The sequence below is a fragment of the Vicugna pacos genome, chromosome 3, assembly GCF_048564905.1.
Source record: "Vicugna pacos chromosome 3, VicPac4, whole genome shotgun sequence".
NCBI lineage: Eukaryota > Metazoa > Chordata > Mammalia > Artiodactyla > Camelidae > Vicugna > Vicugna pacos.
Genome location: NC_132989.1, coordinates 41,066,064 through 41,089,325, shown reverse-complemented (window position 1 = coordinate 41,089,325; position 23,262 = coordinate 41,066,064). Strand labels below are relative to the sequence as shown.

The following is a 23,262-nucleotide window of genomic DNA, read 5'->3' as shown; positions in this document are numbered from 1 at the left end:
ACAAGGACAGCCTTACCCTGATACCAAAGCCAGATAAGGACACTACAAGAAAAGAGAACTATAGATCAATAATCCTGATAAATATAGATGTAAAAATTCTCAAAGAGTATTAATGAATGGAATTCAAGAACACATTAAAAGGGTTATACATCATGACCAAGTAAGATTGATCCCTAGGATGCAAGGATGGTTTGACATACAGAAATCAATAAAGGTTTATACCACATTAATAGAATGAAAGATAAAAATCACAAGATCATTGCAAAAACTGCAGAGAAAGCACGTGACAAAATACATCCTTTTATGATAAAAACTCTCAACAGATTGGGTATAGAAAGAACATACCTCAACATAATCAAGATATATATGACAAACCCACAAGTAACATTATAATATTATACTCAATGGAGAAAAATTGAAAGCTTTTCTTCTAAGCTCAGGAACAAGATTAGTAAGCCTACTCTCACCTCTCATTCATTACAGTACTGGAAGCCCTAGCTGGAGCAATTAAGCAAGACAAAGAGATAAAAGTCATCCAAATCAGAAAGGAAGAAGTAAAATTTACATTATTTACAGATGATATGATTTTATATATAGAAAACCCCAGAGACTCAGCCAAAAAACTGTTGGTACTAGTCAACAAATTCAGTTAAGTTGCAGTTTATAAGATTAATGTACAGAAATGAGGTGCATTTCTATACACTAACAATCAAACTATATGAAAAAGAAAAGAAATGAAAACTACCCCTTTCACAGTAGCTTCAAAGACAACAAAATACCTGGGAATAAATGTAATCAAGGAAGTGACAGATCTGTAGAATGAAATTACAAGACTTTGTTGAAGGAAATTGAAGACAAACAAATGGAAGTTTGTGGATTAGAAGAATTAAAATTGTTAAAATGTCCATACTATTCCAAAGTCATCTATATTTTGACTGGTTATTTTTCACTGTTGCTAGAGTATAGTGCACTTTTATTTACTTTTATGTCACTAATTGGCCTCTTTTCATTTCAACTTGAAGCACTCCTTTCAGCATTTCTTTCAAGGCAGGTCTAGTGGTGATGAACTCCCTCAGTTTTCATTTGTCTGGGAGGCCCTTCTTTCTCCTTCATATGTGAAAGATAACTGCCAGATAAATTATTCTTGACTGGCAGTTTTTATCTTTCAGCACTTTAAATGTGTATCTCATTCTCTCCTGTCCTGTAGCATTTCTGTTGAGAAATCTGCTCATAGCCTAGTGGGGGTTTCTTTGTAGGTTACTTTTTTACCCACTTTGGCTGCCTTTAAGATATTTTTATCATTGATTTTTGACAATTTCATTATAATGTGTCTTGGGATGTTCTTTTTGCATTAGATGATAGCGTGTTCTATTAGCTTCTTGGACTTACGTGTCCAGTTCCTTCCCCAGGTTTGTTAAGTTCTTGGCTATTATTTCTCTAAATACACTCTGCTTCCTTCTTCCACTCTTCTCTTTCTGGTAGATCAATTATTCTTTCATTTGTTTGTCTCATCATGTCTGATAGTTCTCATGGAGTTTTTTTACTTTTTAAAAATCTTAGTTTGACTTTACTCTTCTAAGTCATTTCTGCATTCCTATCCTCCTTTTTGATCTAATTCCTCTTTGATGTCTCTACCCTACTTCCTAAATTTTCTAATGTATTCTTCATCAGATTCATTGACTTCTTCAGCTCTAGAATTTGTCTGATTCTTTTTAAACATTTTAATGTCTTTGGTAAATAACTCCTTCTATTCACAAATTTTATTCCTGAGTGCACTTAATTGCCTTTCTGAGTTTGTTTGTAGTTCATTGAATCTCTGCATAATAGCTGTTTTGAATTCTTTATCAGATTGCAATATTCTGTGCCTTTGGATTCAGTGCTAGAAGATTACTGTTTTCTTTTTGTTATACCATATTACCATGATTCTTCATAGAGTTCGATGAAATGCGCCTCTGCTGTTGCATTTGAAGTAGTACAAACCTTTTTTATTTTGTTCAGTTTAACAGGCTATTAGAAACTTTTATTTTCCACACGGTGGCGCTATAGGTCAAGCCTTTGGCTCTCTTTACCTGAGCTAGCTCTGGGGTTGCACTTGGGAACACCCAATTTAAAAAAGAAAAAAAAAACTGGCATAGGAAAAGCTAGTGGCAGAGTAGGGGAAGGCGTGGGCCTAGCACCTGGGGTCTTATCGGTGCCCATTGCCTAGTAGGAAGATCATATATATATATGTATATATATATATACACACACACACAAACACACACACACAAATATGTACGTACACACACACACACACACACACACACACACAGGAATATTATTCAGCCATGAGAAAGAAGGAAATCTTGCCATTTGCAACAACATGGATCCTGAGGACATAATGCTAAATGTGGTAAGTCAGACAGAGAAAGACAAATACTAGGTATGATATCACCTGTTTATGGAATCTACAAAATGCTGAACTTAGAAAAACAGAGAGTAAGATGTGGTTACCAGGTGCTGGAGGATGGGAGAATAGGAGAGATGTTGTTTAAGGGTGCAAACTTGGAACTAGAAGATAAATATGTCCTGGAGATCTAATGCACAGTGTAGTGATTATAAGTAACAATATTATAATATAAATTTCAAACTGCTAAGAGACTGGATTTTAATTATTCCGACCACAAAAAGGAAATGATAATTATATGATGTGATGGAGTAGCTAGTTACAATGGCAATCACATAAATGTATCAAATCGACATGTTGTATGCCTTAAACTTTCACAATGTTGTGTGTTGAATATATTTCAATTTAAAAAAAAAGAGTTGGTAGGACTAGAAATAAGAAAAAGAAACTCATAGACCTCTCTCATTTCAACCATCCATACATTGACAACTCCCTTCACTTTGAGCTCATTATAAAATAGACCTTTGCGGTGCTTGAAAGAATCCCCTGCCTTGCGTGTCCCAGGATGATTCATTGCAGAGCCTCCAAAGTCAAATCACCTGATTTCAAATTCGAGCTTGGTCCATGTGAAGCCAAATACTCAATCCTTCTAAGCCTCAGTTTTCTCATGTGTAAGTGGAATACCAATGGTACTTAGCTCAGAGAATCATTGGGATGAGTGCATGAACTAATCCATGTAGTGTGCCTAGTGTAGTGCCAAATATAAGGCTGGCATTTAAAGGTCCCTTTAAAAAAAAAAAAGTATATGGTTTTGTCCTAGAGGGGGAATGCCTACAAATACAGAAGGAGGCTGACTGCTAGTAATAAGTCTTTTTCACTTGCAAGGATTTGTTCTACAGGAAGCATTGCCCTTCTGAAATTTTCTGTTTCAGATGCCTTCCTTAACTGTTCAAGCTCCTGAATTTTGGTTTGCTGAGACCCCTCCTCACTACTACTCCATCCTTCCCTGGGGGTGGGGAAGGGCTGCATATTGCAACACAGAAATTAAGATTGGAGTATTTTCCACAGTAAAGCTGTCTTAGTTTCAGAAGGCAAGAATTCTAATTATTATGTTTAAAATCCTCTTTGTAATGTGTCTTCTACTTCCTGGAGTTTATTTTGATAGGTACTTTCATGTTTCTGTGAAACTAGAAGAGACGGTAATACTCAAACCACAGAACCATTCATTCTAGAATTAAAAATATACGTGATATTTTTTCCTAAAGAGCACCCCAAATATGAAGACTAAAATAGCTTATTTTCGCAATCCACCCTTTACACTGGGCCCCACCACTCCCTCCTCTATGCCTGTCACTGCTGACCTCTGCCCCAGTGAGCTGGCCCTGTGAATGTGGCCTCCCTGAGAAACTTCTTCCCTCTTGGCTTTAATTAGATGTCATTTCCTAAACATATGGTATATTTTATACCAGTTGCTTGTAGAAACAACAGAAAGTGGTTATTGAGTGTTCCTTTTACCCTTAAGCTGCTTTCTACTGCCCTACAATGGAACATTGAGAACTAGGGACACTGTAAAATTATTTTTAGAGTGAAAAATACTCCTAAACAGTTTTATAATGTGAAAGTCATTATCTTTCAGTTTTCAATGGACCAGTGCTATTTGTGTCCCATTCAGATGATTTTCAAAAGTACTTTAAATCTGATTATAGTAAAATCTAATAAAGCATAAGATTTTAGATGACCAGATGAGCTACTCTGTTGTTTGGCAAGTTTGAAACAATTTGCAGGTGTGGCTGTTTTAATTCACTGAGAGCCACAGCCCGAAATAAACCGCTGTGTGCCGAGATCTCTTGCACATTTCACCTATTCATTAATAAACTCTTTTGAATGCAGTTGTCACTTATCACTAGCTGCTATGGTCTGAATGTGTCCCCCAAAATTTATATGTGAAGTCTAATTCCCAAGGTTAGGCCCCTGACAGCATTTGTCATATACTTTCAAGAGGTTGACATTTGAAGCCCATCTCAACTGGGTCCCAATCTATCCTTCTTAAGTGGTGATCTCTTCCCTGAACTCCAGTGTTTTTCAAGATGCTCAGTAAGAGATTATGAAACCAATTAGTGTGTCCTAACCAACATTGAAAAAGAAGAGAAAAGAAAAGAAAAGAATGGTATAGAATAAAATAGTACAGAAAATATCAGAGTATACTTTGTGGAATAAATATTAATTTGCAAAACTTTAGATTATAGATTTGTGTGGGTATAACTGTGTATGCTTGCTCCTAGTAGATATTGATATAAAATGTATTTCTTACCAAGAGCTGGCAATCAAAAGAGTTTGAGACTCCTTGTTCTATTTTAACACATCCCCTGGACATACACTTCTCTCCTAATGTGCAGTATATTAGTCTCTCATTGATGGTATAATGAATTACCATAACTTAGTGGCTTAAAACATAGTTTATTCTCTTACAGTTTGGGAGGTGAGAAATCCGAAATCAGTTTCGCCACACTAAAGCCAAAGCATTGACAGGGCAAAGCCCTCGGTCCTATAACTGCCAGGAACTGAATTCTGCCACCGGTGAGCTTAGAAGAGAATTGTGAGCCTTAGATGAGATAGCAGCCTAGACTGGTATGTTGATTACAGCCTTGTGGGACCCTGAACAGAAGACTCAGTCAAGCTGTGCCTGGACTCCAGTCCCATGGAAACTGTGAGTTAATAACCTGGTGTTGTTTTAACTTCCTAAAATTGCACTAACTTGTTACGGAGCAACGGGAAACTAATAGAGGTATTCAAGGGAATCATTAGAGCAAATATCTAAACTATGCTGTTGTAATACATGGATATTAATATTTAAATTGTGTGGTTTTATACAATGACCTGGAGGAATCTCAAATGCATTTTTGCTATGTGAAATAAGCCAGGCCCAAAAGGCTACATACTATGTGACATTTTGAAGAAGGTAAAACTGTAGGGATGATGAATAGGTTAGTGGTTAACAAAGGCTGGGGAGAAGGGAAGGGATTGACTATAAAGGAAAATAGGAGGGAATCTGGGGGTGAGTGAGCTGTTCTGTATCATGACTGTGATGACAGATATGGATCTCTATACATTTGTCAAAAGCCATGGATATATAGATCACAGTGACGTTTACTCTGTATAAATTTAAGCATAAATTTTAAAAGTAAGTAAATTACAAATTCCTTACTTGGAGTTACTTGCCCTGGGAAGAGTTTTTCCCTTAGCTGGATAATAGGTGAGGCTGAAGAGAACTCTTTTTCCCAGGACTGGAGCTACCACCATGGGGCTTAGCTTGGAAGTTGAGGAGAAGGTTCCTTGTCCTCTGAGCACTTCTGTCCCACTCATGGAGTCAGGGTCCAGTCAAAATGATCACCTCTAATAGAGGACCTGGTGAAGTTACTGAATTTCAAAGAAAAGCAAAATTGATAGGAAAAGTGAGTTGTGTAGAAGGAATAAATCAGGTTGGCTTTATATTTCTCCCAGTTGCAATATTTAGAAAATGTATGATAATGGATTAGAATTGGAGTCATTACTATGAGCTCAAGTTTATTATATTATAGAGAAATATGGATGCATGTGGAAATATTTATAGCTAGGTGTACATACACTGGTTAGTATACACACAGGTATTTCTTTACTCTTGTCAGCTAAGAGGATCTAGAAGAAGCAAAAAGGAAAGAAATGCCATACCCTAGTGTCATTAAGCACAATCAGCATTCAGACCTTGGACTCTAAATACCATTCTTCAGTAAAAGGGAACAGGACTCACCGGCGAAATGGCTGGGACAGGGAATATACAAGATGAACCGGGAGCCAGAAAGTAAGGAAATGCTCGAAAAACAAGACGGGATATATGTCAAAGGGACTCAAGAGCCAACCGAAAGAGCTCTCAGTAGCCAAAGCTGAAACATTTGGAGCCGCAAAATAAATAATGTAGCATGGGATTATAACTCAAAGTATAAAATAAATATTTTTGAGTCCATACTGATACAAATAAGTGAGTAGGTAAATAAATAAGAACAGGCGAATATCCTGTACAACAGAACTTCCAAAGCATCTATTATAGGTACTGTACTCTGCAATCAATAGAGCATAACTCCACCCTTAAGTATGGGCCGCCCGTAGTGACTTCCATCCAGAGAGTGCAGCATGGGAAGGAGGGCGAGAGTGGAGAAAGCTGACGAACACTGCTACAGTCCAGCTTAACATCAGTGATGGTCATGCTGGACATGCTGTGGTCAGAATGGCACTTTACCTCTGCAGTCTTCTTCCCAGCACCCTGACCGTAATCATGAGAAAAATATCAGATAGACTGTAACTGAGGGCCAGGCTACCAAATATCCAGACCCATACTCTTCAGAACTCCCAAGTTCATCAAAAACAAGAAAAATCTGATAATCTGTCACGGTCCAGAGGAGCCTAAGGGGAGGCGAAGACTTAATGTAATATGGTATCCTGGGTAAGATCCTGGGACATAAAAAGGACAGCAGGTAAAAACGAAGGAAATTTGAATAAAACATGGGCTTTAGTTAATAATCATGTATTAGTTCATTAGTTTCGACAGATGCGTTGTTGGGGCCTAGGGTAGTCTGCCCCAAATAAGCCATTGATTATTTTGAACTGAAGTTACTTAAGAGTAACAGCTGGTGAAAAAAAATGTTTTAAATCACTCTGACCCTCCTCTTTCCTTCTGAAAGCGGGAAGTAGATCTCCCAAGTGAAGGGATCCTCCCTGCACCAGGAGGATAGAAAGCATCCTTATCACCAGTTAGGGAATTCGAGGCTAAGAAAGCTGTACAAACAAACTCTGTTGCTTCTTCATTAGTCTGCTACCCCAAGCACAAGCCCCTTTGTTTTGTTAAACTCCACAAATAATTGTTTCTTTGTCTAAAAATGATATATAAACAGTCTGCTTTGTTCACTTTGGGGGTCCCATTTCTGTGAGACTTCCATGCATATGAATCAAATTATTTTATTTTCACCTGTCTTGTGTCAGTTTATTTACAGCCCAATCAAAAGGACTCAAGAGTGGTAGGGGGGAAATATCCTTCTCACCGACAATATCATACTAATGTAGGATATTAACAGTGAGGCAACTGCATGCTGGGTATAAGAGAACCCTCTGTGTGACCGTTGCTACTTTTTTTGGTAAATTTAAAACTCTTCTAAAATTGAAAAATATTTAAAAACACATTTAAAAAATCCAGAAGTATGTATAGTATGATTTTCTTATTTCTTTTCTTTCTTCTTTCTTTCCGTCCATGCATCCATATATCCATCTGTCCTTCCATCCATTCTTCTCTCTGTATATGTAAAGAGAGTTGCCTGCAATGCTGTCCACCGCATTTATGTTTCCTACAGGGTATGGATCCCTTTTCCCTAGAATTGCAGTATAGCTGATTTGCAATGTTGTGTTAGTTTCAGGTGTACTCAAAGTGATTCAGTTATACATACATACATACCTATTCTTTTTTGGATTCCTTTCCATTGTAAATTATAATAAGATACTGAATATAATTCCCTATGCTATACAGTAGGTTCTAGTTGTTTATTTTATATATAGTAGTTTGTATCTGTTAACCCCATGTTCCTAATTTATCCCCCCCATTTCCCCTTTAATAACCATAAGATTGTTTTCTATGTCTGTGAGTCTTTTCCTGTTTTGTAAATAAGTTCATTTGTATCATTCTTTAAGATTCCATACATAAGTGATATCATATGATAGTTGTCCTTCTCTGTCTGACTTACTTCATTTAATATGATCATCTGTAGGTCAATCCATGTTGCTGCAAATAGCAATATTTCATTCTTCTTATATGGCTGAGTAGTATTCCATTGTGTAAATATACCACATCTTCTTTATGCAGTCATCTGTTGATGGATACTTTGTTTGCCTCCATGTCTTGGCTATTGTAAATAGTGCTGCTATGAACATTGGGGGTGCATGTATCTTTTCTAATTAGTTTTCATTTTTTTCCAGATATATTGCCCAGGAGTGGGATTGCTGGATCATATAGTAACTCTATCTTTAGTTTTTTAAGGAACCTCCATACTGTTCTCCACAGTTGCTGTACCACATTACATTCCCACTAGTAGTATAGGGGGCTTCCCATTTCTCCACACCCTTTCCAGCATTTATTATTTGTAGACTTCTTGATAATGGCCATTCTGACCGTGCAACACATTTTTTTTAATTAAAGTATAATTGACTTACAATATTATATTGGTTTCAGGTATACAATTTAGTTACTTGTTATTTTTATAGATTATACTCTACATAAAATAGATTATACTCTCTATAAAAAGTTAATATAAAATGTTGGCTCTATTCCCTGTGCTGTACATTACATCTTTGTAACATCTATTTTATACCTAGTGGTTTGTACCTCTTACTGCCCCTCACCATCTTGCCCCTCCCCCCAACTCCTCGTCCCTTTGGTGACCACTGTGTCTGTGAGTATGTATATCCAATTCTCTGTGAGTCTGTTTCTGTTTTATTGTATTTGTTCTTTGTCTTATTTTGTAGATTCCCCATATAAGTGAAAACATATAGTATTTATCTTTTTCTCTCTGACTTATTTCACTAAGCATAGTAGCCTCCAGGCCTATCACATTTTAAGGACTACTGTATCTGACTAGAGGAATTTGTGGTGATTTTCTGAACTGTGTGTATTGTTGTTAGTAGTTGTGTTTTTTCCCCTATCACATCAATTTCTATCACAGTATTAAAGTCGCTGTGTTTTTTAAGTGAGGGATTTAGAAGTGCCAATCATCAAGAACTTGGTAATATTCTAGTTACGATGGGAACCAACATTCTGTTTCATTTTATAAGGATTTACAAGATATTTGGCCCAAGAGAGAGCTTGCTAAATTACCATAATCCATCAGCATTTAAATATCTTTAGTTACATAATCTAAAACAAAAAAAGCATGTTTTAAATTTTTTTCCTGTGTAAACTTCCACCAAAAAAAAAAAAAAAAGAAGGACCGTAATTGTGTGATTTTGCTGTTAAGATGCATGACTTTTAGTGTCAGCCACGGCAGGGAGGAGAAATGCTCAACTGTTCCCCCTTCAGCCCAGCAGAGCTCATTTCCTTTGCAGCCAAGAAGTAAAGGATATCTAAAAGCAAGCAGTGCATTCAAGCCGTGGTAGAGCTCTGCCTAATGGGAGAGGTAGGGCTGGCGTAATACAAATAATTACCTCAGGTGAATATAATTGCAGTAAGGAGTTGGTTGTGAATGAAGGAACAGAAGACAAGACTTGAGAAAAATCACTCAATTATTTTTCTCCTTATCCCTCAATGCAGAAAAGTTGGCCAAATCTTTCAATGTCTAACATGTAATGTGATGTGGAGGTAGTTTCTAAAACCTTGTAATTTCAGCACTGGAAGAAATACTCAAAATCACCAAGTCCAACCCCTTCATGTTGCAAACAAGAAACAGAGGATCTGTGTGCTCAGTTTTAAGGAAACCTGATAAACCCAATTCTGCTTACAAAACAAATAAATCAGGAGGTGATAATTAATTTTACAAAATTATCCAATGTAGTATTCCTTTAAATGTACTCCCCATATGTTCTTAAAGTATGATTCAACTTATAAAAATGGAATTCACACACAGCCTTCAGAAATACAATGAAACTTAGCAAATACACATTCCTAGAATGTCTTCCGTGTACAAGGCTCTCTGCTAGGCACCATAAGCATTGTAGAAATAGACGTCAACTCCATTCTGAAGTAACGTAAGACCTTGAAGATAACATTTATCCTGGAAACTAATGCTCCTCAGTAAACATACAAAACAGACTGAACAGTTTTCAGAAATCATCAGAGTCCAGCGACAAGCAACAAAAACCATGGTGTGAGTCTCACTTCCATTTCCTGGTGCCTTCATCTTGTTCCCCACTTCCCTCCCCATCACTGCTTTTCTGTGTACCAGGCCAAGGGCCCACAAACATCTGACAGAAACAAGTCAAGTGTTCACATAAGTAGACTTCCAAGAAAATAAACCAGCCCAAACAGAAGTGAACTAGAAAGGAGAAAATATTAATATTCTTCTAAATCTATTACTCTTTAATTGGCCTTCATTTTGAATTTTTTTTTTTTGGTGGGTATGTGTCTTAGTGCTTTAATTCACTCAGATTACTGGAATTGATACATTCTGGGTTTAAATATGACTCTACTGTCTGTCTTCTTAGAAGGAGTATGTTCAGATTTTACTAGCAAAGTGTTAAAAGCCACCTAAGAGTGAGTCAACACTCTTCTGAAGGCTCCACCCTGGAAAAGGTATTTCCCTGTAGGCAATCACAGGCTGACAGAGTTTTCATAGAATTTGTAACCAGTCAACCAACTCTAGGACTAGGGCTAAAATGAAAAAGCAACATAATTTAATCCTGTGTTGATAGCAGCAACTCAGCCCTGTGCACGTCAATGTGATCATTTGTAAAGGGTGGATAATTGGGGTGGAGATGATAAAAGTAAGGTGTTACTTATACCACACCAGTGTTACCCCTGAGGTGTTATGATAATGGAGGAGCCAGACAGACGGAGATTCAATTCCAGTGAATATGAAATACCTAGAAACAGTTCTAAATAATAGATGTTCACAGTTCGTCTGTTCCCAGTCCTCTTCCTGACGCGCTTGCCTTCCAGCCGCACAGAATCGGCAGGGGCAGTGTTTTTCCTTCTGAGCTTGTGTCCAAGTTTAAGGTTTGCAGTACTTATGAAGAAGATCAAACTAGAAGAAAAACAAAGCCCAACAACAAAAACGCCGTGTGAAAGGGAAGACAAGTCAAGGAGAACTTAGATTTCTAAAGATACTGTGCTTCTGGCCAGAGGAGATGATGCAGTTTGCCGGTTGGCTTCTTGGCTTCCAGACTGGGCCCAGTGACAGGTGGAGCAGATGGTAGAGCTTCTCCCCAGATTGTGTGGCCAGACTTTGACCCTTGAGACTCTCCAACCGAATTCTCGGAGAGGTGGGAACTTGTCCTTGTCTTCCTGTTCACATGCGTTCTCACCCAGAGGTGATAATGCTGAAGCTGTCCTCTCTCCTGTGTAAACGAGGCTAAAAAGGGCACCGTGCTCCTGGCAGGCCCTGTCCAGCGTGTCCCCTGGCAAATTCTGCCGCTTCTGGGAAGCCCCGTTGCTCTTCAGCCTCGCCCATTCCCTCCTGCTTCCTGTCAGTCAGACCTGCTTTCCTCACCACACGGGGAACTCCCCGTTGGCTTTTTCTAGAAAGGGTCCGCACACAGCTCTCATTTATGTATCTCACCCGCACCCACGTGCCCTTATCAAACTAGAAATCTCGATACAGGCTCGAGGGGAAGTTCATGAAACACAAACTAACCACCGCAATGTGTCAGCACCAGGATGAACTCACAGAAACCAAATGTAAAAGTGAATTAAAATGTTAAGAATGAGACTAAAAAAGTTGTGAGAAGAACATTGACACCACGTGCGGAAAGCACAGGGATCAGTTCTTGTAGAGAGCGCCCACAGTCTGAGAGAGATGCTCACGTCCAAGTGCTTGGAGCAACTCGCGTCCCGGAGCAGGGGGGCAGGAGCAGATGGAGAAGCTACGGATCAGCTTGAGCATTTCATAGTCACTCATCTCGCAGGAGAAATCCCTGACGGGTAGGAATCTTTAGTTTAGAGTAGCCGTCTGAGCTGGTTCTTAAAATAATAATAATTATTAATAATAGCGACAATAACTTATGTGAATCATATTGCACTCATTTTGATTACTTTACATAAGCTTCTGTTTCAAGTGTCATAATCTTGTGTTTTCAACCAGACTAAATTGTAGGCGATCAGAGACTGGGTCTTAGACTTCTGTCCCCTCTGTCAGTGCCGAGGTCACCTAAGCAACTTGTAGTCAGCGCACAGTACAGAATGGGGCTTGAGGTACTCGCACAGCCAAAATAGCCCTAGGTGAGAATCTTCTCCAGCCCCCTATTAAAGCAGATGCATTCCCTAACTCTCTTGAAAAGATACTTGTCTCTCCTCTTACACATCCCTGGGAGTGACAGTGGGCACCCTCTGCTTCAGTCAGGCCTGGTAATCAGTTTGTATGCAATGGTACAGCCAGACTGATTGCTTAAATACTGAAATGCTTCCATACCCATTGGTAAATATGCACTTCCGCAAGCCTCCAAATGTTCTCTCTCTGTCACCCAGGCTCCACCGCTGGGACTCTTGGACCTCTTCACCATCCGTATCAGTTTGCTGGGACTGCTGTAACAGAGGGCCCCAAACTGGGTGGCTTACGCAACAAGGATGTATTGTCTTACAGTTCTGGAGGCTAGATGCTACTTGTGACATCAAGATGTTGGCAGGGTTATGCTTCCCCTGCAGGTGCTCAGGGAAGGGGCTGTTCCAGGCCTCTCCCCCAGCCCCTGGGAGTTTGCTGACAGTCTTTGGTGTCTTTGGCCCGTAGGCACCCTGCCCTGATCTCTGCCTTCATGTTGCATGGTGTTCTCCCTGTGTGAGTGTCTGTGTTCAGATTCCCCCTTTTCATAAGCACACCAGTCATTTTGGATGAGGGGCCCAGCCTACTTCAGTATAATCTCATTTTGACTAATTATTATCTATAATGACCCTATTTCCAAATAAGTTCACATTTTGAAGTTTTGGGGGTTAGGACTTAAACATACGAATTTTGGGAAGGACATAATTCAACTCATAATAATTTATCAACTAAAAGTTAACACCTGTCACAACAGGAGGGCTCTAGGACTCACTGCAGTCCCTTATCCATCCTGATTTGTCCATTCATATGATGCAGTATTTGGTAAATATATTGAATATTTCCTTGCTTCCAAGAAGTTCATTGACTGATTTCCCAAGAGCTGTGTCTAAAACTTATTCCACATTTGGATAATACTAGGACTGCTACAGATTAGTACGTTAGTGGTTCTAAGCCAGCTGTATGCTTAGAATTCCAATTTTGTATTTTACCAACTGATGAATCAAGGCCACCAAGTGGATCTGCCTAACCCCGTCCCAGGGTCTGAGGAAAACCAGCCCCTCAGAAGCTAATGGCAGCAGGCTGACAGGGATTCTTACAGGCTCGAGGCCTTTGACATCCAGCTTTGAGGGGGTCTCTGAGTTCTTGATCTGTTGAGATATGTTGAATGAACGTTGAATGAAGATGTCTCTAATGGTAGAGAGGAGGCCTGCAGGGACTGAAGAACTCTCTTGCGGAGCAGGGAAGACTTGGTAACCCTCTAAGCCTTGAGCAAACAAAGGATCTCAAGTCTAGAGCCATTTACTGGGCTCCCATTTCCTCCCATGCAACTTCAGGACCTACCAACCAGGACAAAATTCCTCAACATACCTTCTCCTCCTGTTTGTCAAGGGTTGTTTCCATCATGGCTATATTAACAACTAACTGTCACCAAGTGTGGCCCAGATCATTTCTCATCTTTCTTCTTTTCTGCTAGACCATAATAACAGTTCTAATATTTGAATACCACTTTGCAACTTAGAGATTTACTTGACTGGATCTCTGCTGCATGTGTGTGGAAGACAAGCCATCATCTGTGTGGGGGTGGGAGGGTGCAGGGTGTGACGGAGGCATTTTTAATCAGGGCCTTCAGCCATCCCTTAGACCAGGAGTTTTCAATTGTTTCCTTTCCTAGTTTAACAAGAGAAGTTCCTTTTTCAAAAAATCTGCTTTGAATGAAGAGTGTTAACACTTCAGAGCAAACAAGCTTGAAAATCTCTGATATAGGCTGACACCTCACCCTCAAAGATGAGAATTCTGTGATTCCAAGAGGTTTGGGCCTTATAGGGGCACTCTCAGACATCTCTCCTTGGGAAGCCATGGACTGGATTCAAGTCCATCCAGTGCTCTTGCTTCCACACCACACTGCCTCTGACTCCAGCCCCTGTCGTTTAATTCAAATGGAGCAGGTCCTTCTCTTGTTTTATTCCTTCTCCCTGTTTGGAAGAGGTGTCCTTTCAAAATACGGTCTCTGTTCATAGAATCCTGCAAGGAACTACGGTGGCTGAAGGAGCAAACACGGGGAGCCCAGGGTAAAGAGACATCTAAGTTCAGACATCTGGACGGCTGTCCTAGGCCTCTGCCTCCGTGCAATGACAGCCTAAAATTTTGACAAGCTCTCTTGATCACTTCTTATTTCCTCTGAGCCTCTTGCCGAATTCCTTGGTGAAGCTTCTGTTTCTATAATTTTGAAGGACTGGGGGAAAAGGAGGAGGAGACGGCGGATAACAGAGCTTACGGCTTGCATAGTTCTCGGCTGTCCTGATGAGTCAAGTGCTCTGTCCCTTGAGTCCCTGTACATCCCTAGAGTATGGGCTCCTCACCTCTGGCTGAGGGCAGCAGCAGGTTCTATCCAACCACCCCGCAAGGTGTCCAGGAGCCTCCAAGGCTCATGGTACCCGGAGGTGGTCTGGTGTGTTCTGGGAATGTAACAACCTTAGAAAACTAAAGGCTGATCCTGCTCTCTATTTCAACAATGGGACCCCAGCCCTATTCCAAGGACAGCTACCCTAGCGCTTCCCGCTTCAGATGGAACAGCTTTCAGTATCTTAAAGAGAGAGAAAAATACTTAATCTCTAGCAGGTGATTCGGCTACATTATTGTATGTTTAGGTGCAAATCAACTACCAAACTATGAATGACACTTGAAAATAAGCCTTGTTGCCAAGAGGCTCCATTTGGTACATCACGTTGGTCTGGTAATAATCTATCTGGAATTGTAAACTGTACTGCTTGGTACAATAGACTTCAGTTTTCCTTTGGCCCAGTTCCACCAGGGCCTCCAGGAATTTCTTATAAAGGCACATCTGAAAGTGCTCTCATAGGTGTGTTGGAGGCCGAATGTTTGAGCGGTGGGAGCCACGTTGCTGTACTGGACAAAGGAAGGTTCAGAGGAAGGTTCAGAACAAAAATCATTTCTTTCTATCTTCTTGATTTGAGTTCCCTAGATTAAAAGAAGAAATACAAGCACACTGAACAGTTCCAGCTTTCTGAGTTGGGGAAAAAATGACATAATGCTTCCCTGAATTTTTTTTTCTTGGTCCTAGTGAACAGTAAGGGAGTAGGGCAAATTTGCATGCATTAAAGCTCTGATTTTAAAGGAAAGTGGGGAAGGGACAAGATTGGAATCTAGGATTTCCCTTTAATGGGTAGAGGGTTGGGGCAGGGAGTTTCTACACAGTAACAGTCTTGAGGTCCTGGACCCTCCAGATTATTTGCACATGACAGACTGTGTTGCTGTGTGGCAACTTTTGATCCTGAGACATTTTATTGTAACCTAAGAAGTAAATCATCTTAGCCTGGGTTTTTCAAAGAGTTGAACCTGAGGTAGAAGCTTATGTGCTTTATTATTGAGTGCAATTCCAAGGAAGGGGTTGAGGAAAGGACTGATAGTGTATAAGCCAGTTCCACAGCTGGTGCCAAGTACAGCTGACTGCTCAGTCTCACAGGACTGAAGAGAAGGGCAGAAGACTTTATATTCTGCTTTCTGTTGGTCAATGGGTCATCAAATAAGACATTAACTGCCTACCTCCTTAATCCCACCCCCCCCAGCCCATTCTGAACCTACACGTGTGGGCAGTGAGTGGTCTCATGCCTCATTAACATTGAGGAGGTGGAAGCCCATGCCAGGGGGATCGAGCTGCAAGAGGCAAGGCCTGTCCAGCTGTTGGAGTCTCCATGAGACTGGTTATTGCAATGAGGCTGGGAGGAAATGTGACATCCGACTCCAGTGTCTTCACAGGCCCAAGACTGAAAGTGGGATTTGACCTCAAGCCTAAGAGGCTCCAGCTGCTTCACTCCTTGTCCCATTTACATCTTTTATCTTTTCATCTCTCTCCCCTCCTCCCTGGTTTGGACTAACGGTAGATACCAACAGGCACCATTGAGATATGTCTTCAAGAAAGTGTTTGCTGACCAGCAGTGGGAAGTGCAGTCAGCAAACAGCCTCCAGCTGTCAGCGCCTTCAGGACCTGCCTCAGGTGCACAGAATCACTTTGCCTGGGGTCATACCTGCATCTGGTAACCGGACGTGGGCTGGCCATTTATTTCAGGAATATAAAGTCCCAGATATTTGTTTTGTGTCAATTTCAAAATTCAGTCCAGAGCTCCCCACTGGCTTGGCCTTTGTCACCATTTGACTTCTTCCTCTGCCCAGTTCTGCTTTATCCTCTTCCTGTCATAGGTGTTGATTCCTTTTGCAGCCTAGACCCCATCTAATAAGCATCTGCTTCTGGAAAAGGCACCCACCCAGCTTACAATATTGCATGCCCAGCTTGTGTCAAGTATGTGTAATGAACTGGAAATGTTAGGCCATTCAAGAATGTACATCTTGTCTCTGCATCCCACTCCTGGCCCTCGTGGGCCTCAGGGGACCTAGTCCTAAATCTATTCCAGGAACAGTGATGTCAATGACAGCAATAAATGTCTGATTCATACTGGTAACACCACATGAAGATACCTGGGTCCAAAGAACCCCTGGACAGAAAAACTGTAATTTCTGTTACTAAGTCACCAAACAGTGTCTTCAGAGCATTACCATATATGTGATTTTATTGTATCTAAAGATTGGCTACAGTCAAAGGCCAGGACATATGGGTACATTTGTGTTCAGTATCTGCTGGTTGCAGAAGACCTGAGCCCTTGTATTTCCTCTCAAGATTACTTACCACTGCCCTGGCCTCTATATTTATTAGGCCAGGTAGGAGGCAAAGAACCCCATGTCTTTCTTTCTGCCCTACCACTTCTCTTTTAGGGTGGTCCCTTTTAGCATTACTGTGGCTTGGGAAGTAGTGGTGGGTAGACGTGGGTAGAGGTTGAGGAGACAGGCACAAAGGGAATATTTTTCCTGATGATCCTTAAGTCTGTTTGCTTAGGTTGGACACTGTGGGGTGGCATCAGAGGAGGATGCCCTGTGCGGCCTCGCAGCCACCCTCCTTCCAAGAATGAGACTGAGCAGAACATGTAGGGCATGTGCATGTCTTGCACCCATACACTCCTGCGCACGTTCCTTACAAGTTCATTCTTCCTTCCATCAAGATGTACCTGGTGTCTCTTTGCCAGTCTTCTCTCCCAATAACAATAATATATTCCTCTTTCAAGAGAGATGGAAAGAGTGATTGAGAATTGAGCATCTGCTAGAACCATGTCCTTTCAGTTTCCACATTATTTGATCAGAGACACTGACAGGAAGCTCGCTGTTTGCTCCATAGTATAGCTCAGATCTGATGCGGTGTGTGTACTTTCAGTGGTGGAAATTCCTTTCATGTCCTGCCCTCACTGTCGACTCATTTCATGGAATTGGGGATTGTTGGGAGATCACCAGCTTAACTCAGTGAATTAACAAGAAACTAGCCTAATAAGACCCAATGGAAGATAAAGTACACGCACAGGGAAGGTAGGTGCACGTGGCAGAAACAGCTGGGGCTCACCAGTGTGGAGTTGGTCTGTGAGACTGTAATTTCATGTTCTCCTATGTTGTCTGTGTCTCTATGAGGACCATCATGTCATGGAGGAAACACATCATGCATTTTTATTATTACTTCTACTACTATTCCTTTAGCTAGGAATCAGGTAAGTTGAATTTTTCTTCAAGAGAATGACCATCTGGTTGGATTTCATATAGGACTCAGTCTTTGTTCTCTATTATCTGTAATTAATAATAGAAAACATTTCTATTTATACATTTCAACCATTTTAAGAACAATTTATTAACTCATTTTTTCAAGCTAATCAAATTTTATTTCCATTTTGTAATGTTTATCACAATTGAGAAAATCCTTGGTCCTGTCGAAATCAAGATAAACATATAATAAGGCCCTACATTATATAGGTTTCATCAGGAGAGTTATCATTTAATCCACCGATTGTGGAAAATTAGCTTTCCATACTTGTTTACCTTTATCCCAGGTTGAGAGTCTGCCACAGCCCAGCAGAAGTCAATACCTTTCATATGATATTTGAACAAATATGAACCTCTGGGCTCAGCCACAGATTTTCAGTTTTATGTGAAATATGGATCTAAGTCCTAGCTCTGCTTCCAATCATGAATTCCCTCATGGCTCCTGGTGTGTTCTTCTGGCTCCTACCGCCAGAACGTCAGGGACTTCACAACAAGAACATCAGGGACACTGTGTCTCCTGGATTCGTCAAGGGACCCTGCCCTGGCCTGGTTTCCTGATGGCGTCTACATCAGTCATTGTCCTCTCTTCTCATTCCGCCCCTCCCCCACTTTCCAGATGTTCATGTATTAATACTTGCCAGATCCTTGCTGTTATTGCTCTTTGGGGCCCTTGCAGAATACGGAATGGGCAGGTTTACAATTTAAGTCTTACGGGTTTGAATTTTCAAGTTGCGAACTTGAACCTTTTGGTGATTACTCTCGTCCAAATGCAGCTTCCTGCTCTCATTAAAAAAAAAAAAAAGAGTCTCCAAAGACCTTTGGATATGTAGTAGATCTTGCAAAAGAACATTGTTGGCGATTTAAGTGTAAAGGAACCAGGAACATATGGGTTACATTTCCTTTTAAATGACATTGGTCTTCAAAATGAAGGGGGTGAATAAATGATTTGGTAATATCTAGCATAGAGGTAGTCAGTATTGAAGTATTTGAACAGTAAGGCAGAGCACCATGGCCGCTTTCAGCATCCTCCATTCCTGAGTGGCAGGGAGCTTCTGAACTTGGTTCTGCTGAGGCCAGTCCCTGACTGTGAGACCTGTCGAGCAATGCAACTACTGGCATGGGCTGGGAGACCGCCGCCGCCTGAGGCATTATTGAATGGTGGGTATTAAACATTTGAGGCCATGGTAGTATATTAGTTACCAGCCCAGTCTTTGTAAACAGAAATCCTACCTAAGTGGTCACAGGCAAATCCCTTTGCTTTTCTGGGCATGTTTCCTCCTCTGTGGGAACATTGCATACAACAATGTACAGGAAGTGCCAGGTTCAGACCCTGAAACACTCGTGACTGTGCAGATTGATTTGATGCCTCAGTAGAGAGAAAAGTGAGTTTTTTGTCATTGCAGCAGAAAGAATGACCACAGCCTTTTTTTGTAGCAGACTCAATATGACACAGGAGTGTGTTTTCACTGTTTTACACAACGTGGAGATTGGTCAGTGACCTGATTTAAAAAGTACCTTCAGATCATCAGGAGGGGCTTACCACCTTTCTCTTTAAGTATCGTCAATCATTGGTTTTCCTTGGATTTTCATCACACATAAAAACAGAAACCAGAAACAAGGAGGGAAAAAAATGCCAGAAATAGGATTAAGTCATCCAAAATGTGCAATATCGTTTCACAAATACAAATATCTTAGAATTAACAAGAACAATCTTACAGAAGATGCAAAACCACAAAAAGGCAATTGAAATGTCTGTGCAGGGTGGTAGGGAGATGCAGATGGAGCCGAGATGGGAATGGGCTTATGCTATGAACCATCTTTGTATTTCAAACATTTGGTAGATTAGTGAACGTGAAAATCTAACTTTGAAATATGAAAGTACTATAAGAATTGTTGAGCAGCCCTTAAGTCAGGACAGTGAGCTAGATGGGGTGGGGAATGCAGACATTGAGATGAGCCAGCCAGGACCTGTGATCAACAGACGAAATTTTTAAAAGTACTGTAATAAGAGCAACATTGTATTAGTAACCTGCCATCTAGCCCTGTGAAGAAAATGGAAATCTTTCTTCTACTTCTCAACTTGTGTAGAGTTGGCAGCTTTTTTGAAATCTAGTCTAATGTGTTCTGGTGTCATTCTGAAGCAAGTCCAGGTCCCCAGGAAGAGGGACTTTAGTGAGCCTAAGATTAGCACTCTTACATCCTTTGTTTCTTGGTCACTTTCATAACCTCCATGGCTCTTTCACAGTCACCGTGGACTTAACATGTGTATCCGGCAATGCAATCTTTCTTTCTGCCATCAAACCAGCTTCCTTCTGTCTTCCTTCTCTTGGTTATTATGCTACCCAAGTCTCCCGCTGACCCTAGTAGGTTGCCTTAGAGCTAACTTAGATTCTTTCCCCTACTTCTTTTCCCATCGCACTAAATTGCCACGTCCTGTTGACATTTTTTAAAAGAGTTTTATTGAGATGCAATTCACATATCGTACAATTTACCCATTTAAGTTGTACAATTTAGTGGTTTTTAGGATAGTCGTATATGTGGGCAACCATCACCACAGTCAATTTTAGAATATTTTCAACACCTCAGAAAGAAACTCTGTTCTCTTTAGCTATAAGCAACCACTACTCTACTTTGTGTCTCTGTAGATTTGCCTATTCTGGGCTTTCAATATTGATGAATCATGCAGTATGTGTTTTTTTGGTGACTGACTGCTTTCAGTTAGCCTAATGTTTTCAAGGTTCATCTATGTTGTACATCAGTACTTTGGCCCTTTTATGGCCAAATAATATTCCATTGCCTGGATAGATCACATTTTATTTATCCATTCATTCATAAGTTTTTTTTTTGAAGTATAATCAACTTACAATGTTGTGTTAATTTTGGGTGTACAGCATAGTGTTTCAGTTATAGATATATATTCCGTTTCATATTCTTTTTCATTATAGGTTATTACGAGCTATTGAATATAGTTCCCTGTGCTCCATTTGTAAATTGATAGGCATTTGGATTGTTTCTACTTTTTGGCTGTCGTGAATACTGCTATGATAGACATTTGTGTACAACTGTTTGTGCGGACATATGTTTTAATTTTTCTTAGGCATACATATGTTAACTTCCTTAGCCCAGAGTCAGGTGTATATAAGAGGTAATCAATAAATACTCCTGAACCGATGAATAAATGTATAGTTAAATCTAGAGAAAAGTGAATGAAACTTCCAATTCTAACTAAAGAAGTAAACCACTTTGGCAGAGCAAGTAGAGGAAAGTCATCCTGGCAAAGATGGCAGCAACTACCCTTTTCCCATGAACATACTTACAATTTCTTCTTTAAAAAAGTTGGCACGTGATTATACAAAACTGATCTCCTTTCCAGTGTTTTACACACTTTAACAGTGGATTGTGGTTTCAGGCACCAAGGTTACTTTAACTAAATTCAGTAGTGACCAAATACTTCTGACAAAATTTCTCCCAAATCACACCACCGACCAGTGGAACAAAATGCTTTTTACCAGGATCTCCCTGTTGGGAAGTTTTCTACTTCTTTAAAACAAAAAAATTGCGGGGGGGAGGATTTATTCATTTTATTTGTTTATTTTTAGAGGAGGTACCAGGGACTGAACCCAGGACCCTGTGCATTCTAAGCACGCACTCTACGTCTTGAGCTATACCCTCTCCTCTAAATTTTTTTAAAAAAATTTCCTTCTTTTCATCTTTCTTCTCCTAGACTTTCATTATGGCCCAGCTGCATCAGTTGCCCCCGTCCCTGTAACCCTGAAAAGAATTGGAGGAGAATTAAGTTCCCAAGAAGTGGCTATTGGTAGAGTAGGAATAGCAGGTGGGGGGCAACCCTAGTGGGACAGACTGATGCCAGGCTGGCTGGCTGATCCTGGGTAGAATTAAGCAGAGTGGCACAGACCAGCACACACAATGTTAGTAATAAGATTGTAAAGTCCCCACAAACTGCATGAGTTGCCTAACTGAAGCAATTTTTTGAGACTCTCACAGAAAAGATGCAAAATCTGACTTTTCATCTTAAATATCATCAGCTGCTACCATTTACTGTCTAGGCTCCAATGGTTCAAGATTTCTAACCCCCTTATAATGGCCATGAAATGCAACATTTGTATGTTTCATGCCCCCTTTGGTAAGATAGAATACTGTAAACTGCCCCTGCCAGATGAACTATGTGCTAGAAAACCGACCAGACCCCTGCAGATGTAGGAAAGTGGAACTGATCCTGTAACTGGAGACAGAGGAGAAATGCTGAGGCCGACCGTGCAGTCGGGTAACTTCAAGGAAAGACGAGATTGGTTAAAGAAGACCAATGAGGAAAATGAAAGAATTGCAAATAGTAGTGAATATTTTCTACACTCTTGAAAAGGTTTTGTCTTTCTTTCATTGAAATGTTCTTTCCTAACGTTAATAAATAAGCAGAATGGTTCTTAAGAGAAGCATGCTAAACAATGGAAATATCCTGGACTTAAGGGCACAGAGACCTGGATTTAAATCCCAGCTCTGCCACTTCTCAGCTCTGTGTTCCTGAGCAAATTGCTGAAGCTCACTGAGCCTCAGTCTCCATGTTTAGGCAATGGAGATAAGACAACTGCCTGCACGGCTGTTGTGAGGGGTAAATGAGATGCATGCGTATAAAGGCCCTGCTGCACTGAGTGGCACATAGTGGTTACTCAGCATAGGATAAGCAGTATACGTGCCCTTCGACCACCACCGTGCTGACCTGACCACCAGCCTTCATCATGACCACTGAAGTGAACATGGCAGATTTACTATATCTGATGCAAAGAGAAATGGTAAAGGAAATTAAAAGATTAGGTAGAAAGGCTTCTAAGACAAAGAACATTTTTCAAAAATACAACATATTTGTCTAATGCAAACTGTTCATGGCAGGGCAAAAGTATCTGAATGTCTCTTTTGTAAGATTGGATGTAACTGCACCTTTCAAACAGCATTGCAGACTAAGTACATCAAGTAAAGTGGAGGCTTCCCAGTTTGTAGGTACATTCTGACCTCGATACAGTTCTGAAAATTTTAATTCTTGCTAACCCAAGCCTAGCTGAACGATTAGAAAACCTAACCTGAGTCCCAGAAAGAAATGGAATGTTTGAAGCAATGGTAAATTTATGTTATGCTGAAAATAAAAGGGACAGGGTAAGATGAACCTAACTATCTAAAGCCAAAAGCTTTAATAACCTGCAGTATAAATCAGCAGTCAGCCTTAGG

The 23,262-nt window shown here is 40.4% G+C and overlaps 1 long non-coding RNA gene across 1 annotated transcript in view; it reads left to right on the top strand.

The window, feature by feature from the left end:
- Positions 1-5,028: 5,028 nt before the first annotated feature.
- The window catches only part of LOC140695130 (uncharacterized), a 35,490-nt gene continuing 17,256 nt past the window's right edge, over positions 5,029-23,262 (top strand). The window contains exon 1 of the long non-coding RNA XR_012070831.1: positions 5,029-5,093. This is a non-coding gene — a long non-coding RNA (uncharacterized lncRNA). The remainder of the gene's footprint in view (positions 5,094-23,262) is intronic.